Source organism: Anopheles stephensi, chromosome 2 (assembly GCF_013141755.1).
Source record: "Anopheles stephensi strain Indian chromosome 2, UCI_ANSTEP_V1.0, whole genome shotgun sequence".
Lineage (NCBI taxonomy): Eukaryota > Metazoa > Arthropoda > Insecta > Diptera > Culicidae > Anopheles > Anopheles stephensi.
Window position 1 is genome coordinate 19,062,940 of NC_050202.1, and position 16,392 is coordinate 19,079,331.

At 43.6% G+C, this 16,392-nt stretch overlaps 1 protein-coding gene across 4 annotated transcripts in view; it reads left to right on the forward strand.

Annotated features, from left to right (window-relative positions):
- The window catches only part of LOC118507349 (5-hydroxytryptamine receptor-like), a 99,345-nt gene that overhangs the window by 14,428 nt on the left and 68,525 nt on the right, over window positions 1–16,392 (forward strand). The gene's annotated exons all lie outside the window — the stretch shown is intronic.

Consider the following 16,392-nt stretch of genomic DNA (forward strand, 5'->3'; position numbering starts at 1 on the left):
GAAGCTGATATTGAAATTCGTCAGGTGAGTGCTGTAGTCGCAAATGTACAGACCACTCACCCTTGGTTCGATTTGTGGTCGTCATACACCAAATTGTTACATGTAATCGCATATTGCACACGATTCATACACAATACCAAACACAAGACACCCACACAACAATCGTCACCAGTTACTACATCCGCGATCACACCTAAGTTCCTGGAAGCAGCTAAACTCGCATTATGCAAGCTGGCGCAACAAGACGAGTTTTCATCGGAGATCCGGCTGCTGAAAAAAGGAGAAACTGTAGGGCGGCGCTCACCTCTACGGCGCTTGAATCCATTCCTCGATGAGGAAGGAATAATGCGAGTGGGTGGCCGATTGAAGCTTGCACAGCTTCCCTACCAGTTCAAACACCCTATCCTACTTCCCAAGAAACATCCGTTTGCTCGTCTCATCGCATACCACTTTCATGAAAAGCTGATGCATGGCGGGGGAAGACTATTACTTTCCCAGATTCGAGAAGAATATTGGCCGCTCGACGGACGGAGATTAGTGAAAGGAGTAGTCCGTAATTGTTTTCGTTGCATACGACAGGATCCCGCCCTAGTGCAACAACAAACCGGCCAACTTCCGTATCAACGCATCACTCCGAGCCGGCCGTTTTCTATTACTGGAGTGGATTACGCCGGCCCATTTTATCTTAAGCCGACGTACAAGAGAGCTGCCGCTGCCAAATGTTATTTGTGTGTTTTCGTTTGTTTTGCAACCAAGGCGGTTCACCTGGAGCTGGTCAGCGATCTCACCACTGCAGGGTTCTTGGCCGCTTTACACCGCTTCACAGCCCGGCGCGGGCTACCGTCGGATATACACTCCGACAACGGGAAAAATTTCGAAGGTGCGTCACACGAGCTAAAAGAATTATTCGAGTTATTTCAGAGTGAGCAACAGCAAAACATCATCGCCACCAACTGCTCTGACATAGGGATTACCTGGCACTTTACTCCACCTAAGGCTCCACATTTCGGTGGATTGTGGGAGGCTGCGGTGAAGACAGCCAAACGACATCTCTACCGGCATCTGGGCAGCTCGAGGCTGTCTTACGAAGGGTACAGCACCGTTCTTCAGCAGATAGAAGCGGCGATGAACTCGCGTCCCTTGCTGCCGATGACGGATGACCCGAACGATTTGGCCGCGCTTACTCCTGCGCACTTCCTGATCGGTACTTCCATGTACGCCGTCCCCGTTCCCGACTACACGCGCCTGAAGACCTACACTTTGGATGAACTACAAACCTGGCAATTACTCGTGCAACGTTTCTGGAAGCATTGGACCACCGAGTATTTGCAGGAAATGCAGAAGGACAATAAGGTTGCGGTTCGATGCGAAATCGTTCCCGGCAGGCTGGTCATCCTTGTGGACGATTCCCTCCCCATCACCCGCTGGCCACTGGCGCGCATCATTGATGTACACCCTGGAGAGGATCAGCTTACTCGTGTAGTGAAGCTGAAAACGGCAAAGGGATTAGTCACGCGTCCTGTTACGAAAATTTGCGTTTTACCTGTTGCGAAACCGTCCTGTTAGTACCGCGTGTTAGTTATTTTGTTATGACATTCTGTCATGGGGGGGAGTATGTTTACGTTTAGATGTTTTGTTTACGCTTAGACGTCACACCATACTTGACGAAAGCTAGTTTCGTCAAGTTTTTTGATAAACGAAATATTTCAAGTATACAGTGAGTAAGGATGAGTGTCGCTCGCGTGGGGGGCACTCAGAAAGTTTATAAATAGGGCAGAAAACACAATTATAACTCTCTTCGAATTTGGAATCTGAACACGACGCTTGGTAAATATTGCAACACACATCGATCCGAAACTCCGCGAATTCTTCATGCAGTCATGGTTTTTCTGCGCCGGTTTTGCTTCATTGTCGCGGAAATCCTGTTCTGTCGGCTGGGACGTGCTTGGAAATAATAAAATTGGTTACAATGCCTTCGAAAGTGAGGTTCGGGTTCAGGGCAACGAACGAACGAACGAAGGAACGAACCCACCGCCGTCTCATGTGAAGCTTGTACTGCTTAGCGAATGGTGTACTGGCAGAGGCAAAGAAGCACAGAATCGCCGTCGCTCGGTTAAAGGTACAGCTGGGATAGATACTAAATTCGCTTCTTTAATACTTCGCCCGTGGACTTCGATGCAATATAAAAACAGGGTTGTGCTATTCAATTAAGAAAGGTGCAGCCAGTTTGTTTAAAAGCTGTTAAAGGATCCCCGGTGGTGGAACATTAAACGAAACAAATGAATGGTTGGCTTAACTTCTGTGTGCTTGGATTGGATTGTTGGGATGGTTTTGCTGTTTTATGTTCAAAACGCGCGGACAAAAATGGATCGAAACACTTCCTTTAAACTTTAATTTGTATAAAAGAATTATTTAACATATTTACATTCATCTGTTTTGAAAGAAAAGCTGCTAAAATTAACAATTAATCAATAACTGGTTATTGAAGCTCCAACAAGAGCACAAACTCTCTGTCTCTTGGGTGAGGAAAACCATTAGCCGATCATTCTTTTCAGTGATTAAAAAAGTTTTTTCTAAATGAATGCAAAAATGTTGATTGCTGCCTACTCTCCAAAATATCAATTTCGCAATAATTATTCATTTCGTTCCTTAAAAACTTTCCAATCCTTTTCCGACAGAGGAGCTTACAGCCCGGCAACTAATTATTATGCGCTGAACGGTTCAATGAACGGAAAAAAGGGAATGGTCCCCTCGGCTCCAAAGTTTACATCTATCATCGTTGCTGATAAAGAGAACATAAAAGAAAAAAAACGGTCCGTTTTCAACCATCTTTTATGATCAAAAAAGGGGGTTACGCGCAGAATCGGCTTATGTATAAATTTAACCAAATTATCACATAAATTCCAAACAAAAAGCCTCTTGTCGTTGCAGATTGAAAGTTGGTGGCTCGAATGGTTTTCTCTCGATACTCGAACGGGCTTTAGGCCTTGGAAGGGGGAAATGTTGAAAGTTGTGCACCCCATCTTACCCCCCCCCCCCCCCTGAAACTTTTCCCCAAAGCCGAACGATGCTCGATCTATTCAACGCATTTGCCCGTTTTTGACGCTGTAAAGGTAGGGCGGATGCGATTTTTTTCGACTCCCTACGCTCAGAAAGAAAGGAATTTCCTACGAAAGGACGCACGAAAAATCAGAAGAAAATATTCCACTGCGATAATGATGCTTGTTGGTTTGTTGGGAAGCAAAATAAGATTAATTATGTTTCTGGGCTCGCCAGAAAAAGGCTCGAAGCTCCTTCCGGAACAGACACTGTGCAGGGGCTCGCTGTATCGGTCCGGCTGAAAGTTGAAAAGGATTTGGAAAGACAATGGAAAAGGGATTATAAGGCAGCGTGGCAAAAACACACAAAACACAGCCGAGAAGTGGTAGTAGTAATAGGTGATGCAACAGGACGGCGGCATAAGGGTGGCTAATAATATCGGCCCATTTTTCAGGGTTTCTTGGCTCGGCAAGGTCAGCCGGGCAGTGATCGTTCAATTTGCGTTAGGGGAAAGTGGGTAGGGAACAAGTCTGAAATAAATGAACCCGTTTCTAGTTCTGATGAAAGCTGTAACGTAGAAAAAAAAGATTGCTTAAGTTGTTTCTTTTCTCCGGATGGAAGGGTTAGTCTCTTGGACTAACCAGAACAGGGATTAAGATACGCTTAGCTGGTGCTTAGGGGGGATTTTTCTTATTCGATTTTTTTTTTATTCATAAAGAACGACCTGGCCGTATTGCTATTCGATTTAAATGAAACACATTAGCAAGCTTGTTGAAGTGCTTTGAAATTTAATCTGCATGATTGAGACTGGAAAACTGCTACAGTCATTAGCTTGATTTCTTGAAATGCTATTTATCATTTGCTATTTTCATCATGCGCGGTAAGTGAGCAAACGGATGTAGTTTAACGTGGATAGATGAGTTCCGGTTGCGCTGTTTGATCTTGTTTTTACATTGATATGAATTAGTATTTCAAGGTACACGATACAGATAAACGCGTCTAGAAGAATAATATGACCTCATATTTTGTGACCTCATGTGCAGTACCAGGCGTCTCCATCGATATTCACATACCGTGACTGAGCAAACGGAACTTTGTTTAACACGTGCATTCGAGTTCAGGTAGCACTTTTTGATGTTGTTTTAAAATGATTATTTTACATAGAATTTCATGCGACAGGATACAGATACACGGTTCTGAGAGATTATGATCAACTTGTATTTTTTATAAACTACCAGGCGTCTCCATCGAAATTCAAATATGTGATATTTTGGTGTTAGCTTTGGCAATCAAACGCAAGTTTGTAACGTACCACACCATATAACCCGTATTGCATTCCCTGGACTACCAGTACACCAACTGAAGCAGTCTGTAAAATGTGGTTTAGCATTTTTCTCCCATTTTTTTGCGCTCTCTTCATCTCGCTGTACAAAATCAATACTGGCGACCTATTTCTGCGGTTGGGAACAAACAGACTCCCCAGGCAGAAGCTGCATCGTGAAAAAAAAAATCCAACGAAGCAGACGCTTGAAAGAACCAGATTCTAGAGCACACAGCATGTGCCTTCTCAATGTGCACCGCTCCCTGTCTTGTTGCGACCACGGTTTGAAACAATAGCTAGGCAAGCAAGGGTCACTTGGGGTAAATTTTATGCTACAGTCGTGCCTGTTTCTTCCTCTCGCTCTTGCTCTCTCTCTCTCTGCATTGCTTCTATTGAGCGGTTCATCCTAACAAAAGAGGAGAGGGTAGCGTAAAAGCAAACTAATAAGCCCACGGGTACACCGAGAGTGAGAGATGCACAAGATTGTAAAAATGCAATGATGCGTACCAGGAGGGGGGGGGGGGGAAGAGTGGAGATTCTTTAGCGAGAATCATAGCCCGAAGGAAATGGTCCGTTCCGCTTGGGAAGCTGGGAATGGGAAGCATATAGCGACAAGAAAGAATGAAAAAACAACTATTCCATAACCCGTCACTATTATTCGTACGTACGAACGAACGGAACTGTAGCCGGGGGTTAGGAAGTCAAAAGTGGGACTCTTCTAGAACCGGTTGACCCTGTTCTAGAGATGGAAACAGATGTGTGTGGGAAAAGGAAAAAGGAAGGATCTTTCCTTTTGCTAGGAAGGCTACTTTCTATATGCACTTTAGCTGCTGAGGTTTCAGGCGATGTCAGAGCTATTTTAAACGAGAAATTGAGGAAATAGCTAATTCCTGTACTTTGTTGACTACCGAAGGTTACGTAGTGTTTTGTGCCTCAGTTTGAATGATGGTTTTTCACTGCTTATTTACACCAAACTTTTCTTGTAGTGTTACCTTGAGTAGGATCATCAAGTAAAAATTAGCCTTTAGTGATAAATCAATAATGCGAATTTATTGTTTTTCGGCAACATTTTTCAAAGGTGTACATCAATTTTTATTTGGTGAAGGTTATTTGTAAAAACTATGAGCATTTTGACTAAATAGTTTAGCATTTTTTTCAATCATTCGCCATCAACACAAAACTAAAACGATGATTCTAGAAAACAAAAGCGCCAAAATCCGATAACGGATCCTGCTTAATAGAAATGTCCTCCACAACCCCCACGCAGGGGATGGGAATCGCTCAAACTCTGATAATCCATTTTCCACTTGGTTACTTCCGGATCTTCGCATGGTTCTCCATCATCGGTTCCACTCTGAACTGTCACCAAAATCCGACCATCCGGGACCAATCGATTAATCTTCATTACAACCGAACCGACAGTGTCGTCTTGTCGTGTTGATTCCCGGGCCCCGGACGACGACGACGACGAACGGATGTTCGAGTTGTGCACGTTTCGAGCGGCAGGGAAGCGCCGATTGTAATCCTTTCGAACAATTACATTCACTTATCATCGTCACCGAATTGGTGCGCTCGGACTGTGCACCGATCCGAGAGTAGGGCGGGAAGGGAAGGGGAGAAGTAAAGGAAAGTCGAAGTCTCTAGCTTCTTGACGGCATTGAACGCGGGCCGATTGTTCACGTTCACTGCATCGTCGACGATTTTGCTCGGTGGTGAGTGGCGTAATGAAGTGTTGGTTACAGAATGATTGATAGTGGTGGGATTTGTGATGGAGCGGACAATTTATTGAGTTGAATTCGTGTGTGCCTGCCTTTTTTGTTGCTGTTTCTCTGTTTCGTTTTTGTTATTGGTCTAGTAAAATGGGAAAGAATTTATCACTTAAAGTGCAATGCGTTTGATGATGTGTCGGGATGATGAAAATGCGAATTAATTGACTATTATCAGGCGTGTTGGAGGATTTGTTCAAATTGTAGGCAGACGGATTGATGAATTAAAATCTGTGTAAATGCTCAACGATGAACGATGAACCTAGGAATTCTTAAGAAATTTTCTTTTTTATTAAGTGTTTGGATGATTTTTATCAGTGGTTTGATCTATACATTTAACATCTTCGATATCAATATTGTTGATCTTTGTTGCACTCCTCTGAGTGATTTTCTGTTTTTTTTTGTTTAGTGTTGGTTTTTTTTCTATTTTAATGGTTTTCTTCAATTGTTACCTCTCACACATCTTACATTGTAACGCTGCTAAGCAGCAACAAACTTATGTTGTGTTACACTCTTCACGAACGATTTCAATATAAGTGACAGTCGATTGCTTTCGATTTCCCACCTGTCTGGCCTTTACGAACACGAACCTATATACTTTGCCCCCTTTCCCGCCTGTGCTGTCTGCTTCCCACGAGACTTTTCTGTAAAGTATCTCTTCCAGGAAGACGATTGTTCAAGGACAAATAGTGTACATTCTTTCACTTCTTTCACATTCGTTCACACCACCATCGGTGTTCGGCACCGTACCGGCAGCACAAGTGGCACACGTTCGATCGGTCATGTTGAAGTGGGGTTGAAATTATCGCTGTGATTGAAAGCGATTTATAGCGTCTCATTTGGAGTTACCGATGTGGACGAAGTAACACTTTTGCCTGTAGCGTTGCCTGTGCCGAGTCGAGGGATAAAATGCACTCGAGCAGCACGAGAACCGAATGCATCCTACCGGAAGCAATGTTCGAGCTAGCTCGGAAGCGTTTTGCCCCGCTGGGATAAGCTTCGGAAATGCATGCGGAAGACCAATGAGCGAGAAGTTACGGTTGCAGTTGCTAACTATGTAGCCATCAACCACCGTACCGTCTACCGGGGGCGCCGGTTAATGCTCGATGAGATGGATATCGTTTCGCACCTGTGGCTGGGACGTGCCTGCCGGTAGCAATAATTGACACCGGGAAGGATGAATTTCTTCATTTGACTCGTGCAGTTAAACCGTGCACGAGTATCGGTGTTTGGTTTCATTCGTCATTTACTGGTTGGTTGAAATTAAACCGTACGCTCATTTCTAGGATTTTGTGTGTGTTTTGAGTGTTTTGAGGGCTTTTGGTACCATAAAAATCATAAAAAGTATACAGCTCCATACGAAATCTGACGAGCCCTTTTATTCGTCGCTAGCAACATAATCATTAACCTCAATGAAATCGACCAGCAGCAAAATAAAACGAATGGAAAAGCAATCAACCTTATCATATTGATGTACCCCGGCCGTTATCTTATCACGAGCAAACCGCATTTCCTGGCACGGACCCATTACAGCTTTTCGCGTGTCAGCCTTTCATTTCGTAATGTTTGTTGGTCGCGTTTGGGTAGTCAAAAATAGAAGTCTAGCCAACCGCTTCCTGCCAGCTCCCCAAACGCTGGCAATGGTTCATGAAAACGAATAGTACATAGGATTTTGCAGGTTGGTTATCGGGAGGGTTTTTTTTCTATTTGTAGGCCAAAATGGTGGGAGTGTTGTTAGGGAAGCATTTATCAAAGATAATGTATTCAATATTCAATTAGAGCAGTGGCTTGGTGGGCGTTTCAATACAGCTCGGGATAGTTTTGGAAGGAGTGGCAAGTTGTGAAATGTTCTGAATTTTAATGAGGTGTTCAACATGTCTATCTTTGAGCGTGAATGCGGGACCGGGTGTATGAGTTGTTATGTGCATGTGATTGGAAGCCGTCCAAAAATTTAGAAAGACTTGTGACCGCCGTTCGCTCTGTAAAGCTTTTTTTTGTCAGGAGGCTTATCTATATCCAAATCTATGAATACACAATGACAAGCAAAAATTATTCTTGTTGCTTATTTGAGCTACTTGGTGCTTTCGAAGTCATATGCAGCTCTTTGATCTTGGTTCTTTTATGGGTTTCGGGTAGTATCAGACGGCATTAATGATCAAGTTTTTTCTAAGTTAAATAAAATTCAAATTTAAATTTAAAAAGGCTATAAAAAGAATTGAATATGTTTTGAAATCCACCAGGCGTCTCCATCAACAAGATGAATACATTTGTTATGTTAAAAATCGAATATATTTTGGGAAAGATGTATTGTGAGTACAAAGCAACTTCTTAACCAGTGCATTATAATCGCTTGCTTGAGGCTTTCAGTTTAGTTTTTGTTTTTAAAAATTGGTTACGGAAATTTAAACAATCCTCCAGGCGTCTCCATTGCCGTTCACAATATTTTGTAATGCTCAATGATCGATGTACTGAAACAGCTTTTTACTGGTATAAAGAATACGTTTCACAGTCCATTGAGCAATCTACATTAATCCTTCAGTTTTCATCAAACACTATCAAGCACTAAACACTCCAGCCAGCTTCCTCATCCCATCTAATTTCACTAAACAATAGCTGCCTGATTGCAGTTCGGCATTCCACTGCACGGTTGAGCAGCTACCAATAGCAAAGCTTCTGGACTGCACAAATCCCTTTCAGCACGGGGGAAGCGAAGGAGCAAAATCCTTTCATTATAAATCGCATTTGCAAAAAGGCAAAAGGCGCCCAACAATTCGGTCGCAGTTGCATGAAATCGCAAGCATGCCAATAATATTCCGTCGGATAAATGGTATCGCTCGAGCGTGCACTTTTCATCCCCATTTCTATGGCATCGATCCACTTCTAAGCAGATGAACAAACTCAAAAGATCCCCTCGGTGCTCCCGGGGGTATGAAACGTGATTGTGAAATGTCGTATTGTTTTGTTCTGTTGCTGTTGCTTGCCGTTCCGTGTTGTAAGTGGCTGTGTGTGTTTTTTTGTTGTGTGTGCTGCAATTATTGCTGCTCCGTTTGTCGTACAGGGACATGTACCGGCATGGTGATACGTCACAACTTCCGATAGGACGTCAGATTTCGGTAGACCGTAGCTGTCAAAAGCATACAGGGGGTCGTAACAATTGAAGGACATGTGCGTGACCCCCAGCCTGTGGGTGGGTGCAAAAGGGGCAAGGCGGTCACTACAACTTACAGATGGGAAATGTTGATAAACCAGAAGCAGATTGAATGCGATTCATCACCATGGTGGGTCGTAAATATTTGTTTGCTCCGGTGCTCCACCGGACAGTAGTATGGTCTTTGACTTGATGGAAAGTTGGAACTATTTAAACAAGCGTTCAACATGCGGCCTAAGAAACGTATAGGCATACGTGAACGCTGTGTTCGAGTAGAAAGATATGCTACTTGTGCAAACATTCGCTGAACTGTGACTGTGAGAATGCAGAGAACGGAGCGCAAACTGCTGTTCGAGAAGGCGGTCATAAATATTTACGGCACATAATTTTATGCAGCAGGTTAATAGAAATCCTGGTCTTTCACTCCGAAGCTCATCATTCAATGATGGCCGTGTTCGTCGGCGGACAGGAAACAAGATTAGGTAAATGCGCAAGCACTTTGGCCGTAACAACATGCTACACATTTTGACAGACCGTACTTGTACGTCCGTTGGCGATGTCTTGGCGCGGTAAGCTCGGTGAGCGTGTAGTGTTCATTTGCTTCGAGCCAAAGCTGTATCCTTTCAAGCTGTGTGTGTGTGTGTGTGTGTTGGAATGACCAGAAATCTCGACTGGTCGAAGCTGCAAATTATGGCAAAAGGATATACACGTATCCTTCTTCAGATTCTGTTTGCGGTGGGTTGGTTTTCGGGTGATTACGGCCGGCATTACGCCGGCAACACAACTCAACACACGCGCGCATATGGATCGACCGGAAGCGACTGCAGCCACTTGCAAGACCGAACCACACTGCCTTAAGCCCCGTAAGTGGACCTTTTCAAGAAGGTTTTCGGCTGTCTTCCTTGGTTTGCTGGCAGCAAACATGGCATCGGTTGCAAAGCCTGATGTAAATGGATCTGCCATTCGGTCCTCAATTCCAATGTCCGTGTGTGTATGTATGTCACCCCCGCTGGGCTCAAACAAAAGGTCGTGCAGCGTTTGACGCGTTTCATGGCCGCTGGTTGGGTTGATCCTTTATGAGGTCCAGGCTCCAATATCCTTCACCGGTTGGAAAGGGGAATTCGTTCCTGGGATCGTGTGTTCGTGCGTGTGTGTGTGTGTTAGCGGATGGTGGCATTTGATTGCAAGAATGCTTAGTCGATTTATTGGTTGAATCGCATCGCCATTTGCGTGCATTATCGTAATGTAGTCCATTAGGGTAAAGTGATGGTTGAAGTGCAACGTTGGTTGTGTTGAAATTGTTGCACTGCTGAAGGTGTACGTTGATTGAATTTAGAATTGTGGGAGGAATAGAGATCCCGCAAGACATGTAACGGCAGGCAGAACAGGAATCTTTGTTTTGTTTGTCATATTTATACGCTTCTGAAATCTATCCATCCGTAAAATGTTCTTATTTTTTATACTTACAACTTTTACAAATATATTGCTCTGTTTCAGTTGTAATTAAACCAATAAATCAACAGTTTCACTCTATCTTGATATAAACTTAATAGATATTCTCATTATCAGGCTGTGTAAATTATTTTGTTCTTTATTTTAACTTATTTGTTAGATGATTTGTTCACGTTCACCACCCATTTAGTATAGTTATAATCTCTTTGTTCCGGGATGGGCTGGTGTTAGAGGCAAAAGCGGCGCCGTTCTTCATACGGCAGGAGTCGTCTTTTATATTTATTAAATGAAGCTTAGTTATGGCATTTTTCATAGCTGGTTACATTTTTGCAATGAATTTAATTAATAATTATTTCTTTTAATTGGTCACTCTTATAAATGTCCTCGTTCCACACTCGCGGATCATTTTTCCAATTAATAAACACTTTTGTCTGAATTGTACAACTTGTAATAATTGCCCATGAATTCATGTAGCAAAATTAACCCCACTTTTTGCCCCCCCCCCCCCCCCCTTTTTTTGCACGATGCATCAAATTGTAAAAATCGATTAACGAAAGGCCCAGCAGGGAGGCCCGAGAGTGTAAGAGAAACACAATCCACAGCACAGATGGATGGCGAAACATGCTTTATCGAAAATGTTTAAAACATGATCAGCACGATGTAGCACCCGGTGTAGCTTCCCGGGCGAGGGCTGTCATGAGGGATGGTAGAACTGGAACATAACTTACTTTTTGTTTGTATGTGTTACATCAACATGCATACATGAGCATCACGGCACAGTTTTGCATGCTACATTAGCAATACCCCACCACGATAGCACGATGTTCTACTTGGAGATCCGGGACACCTCCGACCCCCCAAGAGAATGGATTGTCCTACTGGCAGAGAGTTTTTCTTCCTCCTTTGCATTCTCTTATCATTTTGCCCCGTTCAGCATTTGGTACAAAATCAAATATAATCTGCACCCGAACTGCTGTACAGCGTAAAGAGCAACAAAAAAAGGAGTGGAGCATGGGTGTACCTGTGTGTGTGTGTGTGTTTGCGCTCGTATGTCACCCGATGTTGCCGGTAAAACTTTTGCTGAATTACAATATCCTCGCACCACGTGCCAACGTTTGGCGTGATGGATAAAAAATAAGTAAATCCGGAAACGTTCGAAACATTGCGGGTTTGGCTGGGTTTGGTGTGAGCAAGCTTTTTCCGCCTTTTTCGTTGCAAACTTACACACTCTCGTATACCTTCTTTGCTAAAGCTAAAGCTTACGGATTCGGTTGTGCTCGTGTCTCCGTAAGGGATTGTTGCTCCTGCACAGGGGGGGGGGGGGGGCGCTTTTTTCCTGCCCTTATTTATTTTGTGGCTACCTCAGCAGTTTCCCTCATGCTCGCCCTTTCACCTTTCCCACCGTCCCACTTCCAGCCAGCCGGATGAGGTTGAGGTTTTTCTCGTACATGTGATATGAATAAGTTTTGCTACGTGCTGCCAAAGGCGGATTGTAGTTTAGTCAGTTACACGCGTTTTCCATTTGCTTGCACGTTCCTGCTCACGTGGAGTCGCACCGGTTCCCATCTGGTTTGGTGCAGTTCAGTGCGATGGCTAAGTCACTGTGAGTGTGTGTGGGAAGTTACATTTTGGAATAAAGTTTTATAGTTTTCGACAATCTTGGAGCCGGTTTTTAGTGTGGATGTAAGGTTCGTTTTTTTCTTTCGTTTTTTAATTGCACTAAAAGGAACCGTCCCGTGGGCGAGCTTTTGCATGTGACCGTGCTTCGTTGCATCGGTCGGTACGGCCACCTAGCTGCCTCCCGGGAGCCCGCCGGGAACGGAACGCCGAAGGAATTTTAATGTTGCACATGTTTTGCTTGTCGTGGTTCATCGTCGTGTATCGTCTCACGGTACGGCAAATTCCAATGCTAAGCTGTACAGCTTCGTGCAACTGGATACTCAGGCACCGAAGAGCTTTGGTCCGATTGCATTGTGCGACTGGATGCCGACGGTACTGTGCCCCGGACAAGTACGATTGTTGGTTGTGCCGGTGTGCGCACGGCAGATCGGATCCAGAACTATTTCCTCTGATTGAATTAGTTATGCTTTGGGAGTCCTTAGACGGTGGGGTCGGCCCACTAAGCCCTACTCGAGCTGACCTTTGATAAATGTGCAGGAAGTTGCACTCGTTTCTGCATGGTCAGCGAGTGCATGATGGATATACGGTCGCCTGAGATTGAAACACAGACACAACTTTGCAGTGGAAACGAGTTTGAAAATATTACTAGCGGTGGCAGTGGCCAGTCTGCTGGAAGCCATTTGTTGTCCATTTTCTGACTTCTGTCGCTTCTGTAGGGAAATGTTTAATATTGTTCATCAGGCTCAGAGACGAGGAGTGATCTCGTTCAACTTTCTCCAAAAGTCCTCCAGCTGGTTGAGGTGCAGTGAATTGTTAGCTGTCCGATTCACTTGACTTCCATATTTCATTTCATTCATTATGGATACATTGTTATAATGGAAAAGCAAACTTATGGCTGTTGGAATGTCGATTATATTTCCACAATTAAATGTCAGAGGAGAATATCTTATGTGGGATCTGCTGGAGTAATTGCATTGGAACCTCATGGTATAAACGCCCAAATACATGCAATTAGTTGTAAAAATGAGAAAAATCTTTCAACTAGGCAATGAGCAGTTGAGCTGCATAAACGCCTTAATGTATGCAATCGCTCCTGCTCCTGCTCCTGATGAATACAAATGCAGGTTCTGGGGTTGGATGGTATTTTTGGATAATTGTATGCAATAAGGCACAGAAAATTTAAAAATAAGTTCCAAAACACAAACATATCAAATGAACCATGTTCAAAGCATTTTAATGCAGCAGCACTCTATCAAATTAAAAATTAACACTTCCCGGGCCCAGAACGCTCGTGCGCACAGCTTAAATATGAATCGAAAGTTTTCATCGTTTCAACCAAGCGAAAACAAAAATCTATAATCCTAGAATCCATCCGAGGATTTAATCTGTTCATCGCCTCCATTCACCAAACTGATCGCAACAGAACCGGGTTGGTAATTGTGTAAAATTATGCTGTGAATATTTCCCGCCGTCATTAACGGTCTTAAATCATGGCCCTGAATCCGGTCGCTAAAACAAATTAATCCAACTTTACCTTTGCCGCGGCTGGCGCGGGGAGAAACAACGTATCGCCTGCTGCCACATTTCGATTCGGGCACTGGAAGCTGGGATGGGATGGGATGGGAGTCACAAATATCATTAACATTTATTACTTTTGAGAAATGAGCGGCCTGTGCTGATATGACGTAGGTCAGCGTAGGTCAGTGGGGAAATGTTTATGAGTGCTGTTGTGATGAGCTTGAGAGAGTGACGCTGTGGAAAACAATATGCCGATGGCGAGGGCCTTAGAGCGTAGATTTGAATTAAAATTTTTAATGACTTTTTTGTTGGTACAACGCGAAGCTGTACATGTCGTAGCTTACAATTATGTTTGAATAAGTAACCTTAAAAATTAAACCAAATATATTTTTAATTAAAAACCTGTCAAAAAATGCTTACCGAAAAAAATCATGTGTTCCTGGTGGCATTAAAAATTGTTTACAAATATCATTACATTAATCAACATCTGTTTGTGCAATAAAACTCCAACTCCAACGGACATTCCTTGACGTACGGCAGCGCCAGCTAAAATGCCATCACGTCTTGAGGTAGAAAGGATGCCACCTTAAGCCGTGCAATCAAGTTCAAGAGCTCTTGTTCACCTTGACCAACCCGAAACTCGGCACGGCGACGAGGAACGGTTCTGTCGTCGTGTCCTTTCCGCGCGAGTCCAGGCACGAAAATGGGCAGGATAAACCGAAACGGAAATCCATCAAATAACCAGTCATAAAATACGAAATCAATAAAGCTCTGATGGTGAATGGTGGAGGTAGTGCTGGGCGGTCATAGGGCTTGGTTGGAAGTCGACGACAATGCCACAGCACAGCGTCGACCAGCGGGGTGATGGTGCCTTTCACCGGTAAAATGCTCTCGAGCACTCTCGAGCCTTGCTCTTCGGGTTGACAGGTGTGCCCGGTGCCTGGTAAGGACGGATAGGGCAATGAAATCTTGGAATCGTTGAGTCGTTGTTCTGCATCGTTCACGGTGTATTGAAGCCGTGTGTTAGTGTGTGTGCGGGGCTCTGAGTGTGTGTGTATTGTGGAGCATTAAAATCCCATAATAAATCAATAAATTGTCGATTTGTGAGGCTTTTCTCGAGCACCTCGGTACTGCGGCTTGGCTTGACAAACATCTGTAGGGCGGTGCAGTCAAAAGGAGGCACACCTTTCCCGAATGGCTTCGGAAGCGTTCTCATGTAGCTTTGCTTTCCTGTCGGGTATACAGGCTTCATCTTCTTATGGCTATATGGCTGTTAGCTGAAGGGAAAAAGGAACCAGAGTATATAGCTGCTTCACTACCCTTTAACGATTTGGTTTACATTAGCGTTTTGCTGCATTTTTATTTCTCTCCATCGGCAGACGGATGCTGACGCTCTGAGGACCCGTCATGCAAGGCTGCCTTGCTGCAATAACTATCAACTGCAGATTGCGGACACGGCAGGAGGTATTACTATCGATAGGCTTGAACGGAACCGTGCCGGTGCAAGGGGTTTGGTTCGATTTTGATGCTAAAGCTATTACTCCATCCGGTGGATGGATCGTAATGGTATTTCGTACGCTGCGATGGAGACGCCCAGTACTTTACGAGGCTGCAGCGGCAGTAAACTCGTTAACGGAAGCTATTGGGAACCAAGATGGCAGGCATGCGATGAGGAAAATTTTCTTTAGCAATTCACCGGTTTGCACAATGCCAATTATGAATCGATTTCCAGGTGGAAGAAAATTGAATAAAACTAAATTGAAGAGCGTTTTCTTTGGGATTTTAAATACTTTGCTTTGAGCTTTAACGTAATGTAAAAATAAAACGAATAAGTTTTAAGAGGTTTCCTCCCTTAAAAAATATTATAAATTGTTTTCGTTGTATTGCAACTTTGAAGCACAAATTTGGCTGAAACTCTAAGGACACAGACCTTTATACAGAAATACTCTCTTTGGTAGCCTGTATCAGAGTTTACAAGCATTTAGTACATAAAAAGCTTTCAAAGATGCCTGGGTATTGATCACACACAACCTGCAAACAGAAAATCTTTTATTTCTTTCACACGTTCACTATCGTTGGCCATTTATTATTGCGTTTCGACCAGTGCCTCAGTACCGCCGTACTTTGAAATGTAAGCCATTTCGTTGCACCGTTGCGTCCGGTGCATTGGCATGCACATGGTATGGATATCGGCAGGCGGAGTTTTCGGAGATTGGTGAAAAATGTCCCATTTTCGATTGATTCGAACTGTTAATCCAACGGAACGGTTTCGATTCGCGTTTTTTTTTTTGTTGAGTTTGTTTCGATTGCAATTGCAAATTTCAATTCGTCCCAGTCGGCTTCACAGAGATGCAATTTTCATTTATAGTAGTTCGTTTTACACGGCTTTTTTTGTGGCCAGCCCAATTTCGATGTTTGGGTTGGATTGTCAGTTTTAAATAAATTGTATTTAAATCAAGGTTTACATCGAGACAGATTTTTGTTGCTATCGATTGCTACAGATAACGATTCAGCTAGAACAGGGTAAG